This window comes from Notothenia coriiceps, unplaced genomic scaffold (assembly GCF_000735185.1).
Source record: "Notothenia coriiceps isolate Sejong01 unplaced genomic scaffold, NC01 NC01_scaffold00022871, whole genome shotgun sequence".
In the NCBI taxonomy this organism is placed as follows: domain Eukaryota; kingdom Metazoa; phylum Chordata; class Actinopteri; order Perciformes; family Nototheniidae; genus Notothenia; species Notothenia coriiceps.
Genome location: NW_011355572.1, coordinates 15209 through 15675, shown reverse-complemented (window position 1 = coordinate 15675; position 467 = coordinate 15209).

The window sequence follows — 467 nt, the reverse complement described above, 5'->3', positions numbered from 1 at the left end:
TTCATTTTTACACATGGAGAACAAACACTCACTGGCACAAAAGCAGTGCAATATTATTTTTTATTATCTACAAGAATTTCAAACACCTGAACAAAATTGAAACTGTTTGTCCATGTTGCCTTCCCTCAAACAAAGAGAATGTTTGTCAGAGAGATTATTCACTGCTGTGTGTGTGTGTGTGTGTGTGTGTGTGTGTGTGTGTGTGTGTGTGTGTGTGTGTGTGTGTGTGTGTGTGTGTGTGTGTGTGTGTGTGTGTGTGTGTGTGTGTGTGTGTGTTACAGGTGCTGTTTGTGGAAGAGGCTAGTGTATTGTCCCTGGGTCAGCGAGGGAGCCAAGGTTGGTTGAAATCTACATAACATTACCATCTGTTAAACTTCAAACTGCTCAAACAAACACACACACACACACACACACACACACACACACACACACACACACACATATACTTTGATCTGACCTAGCTGTGT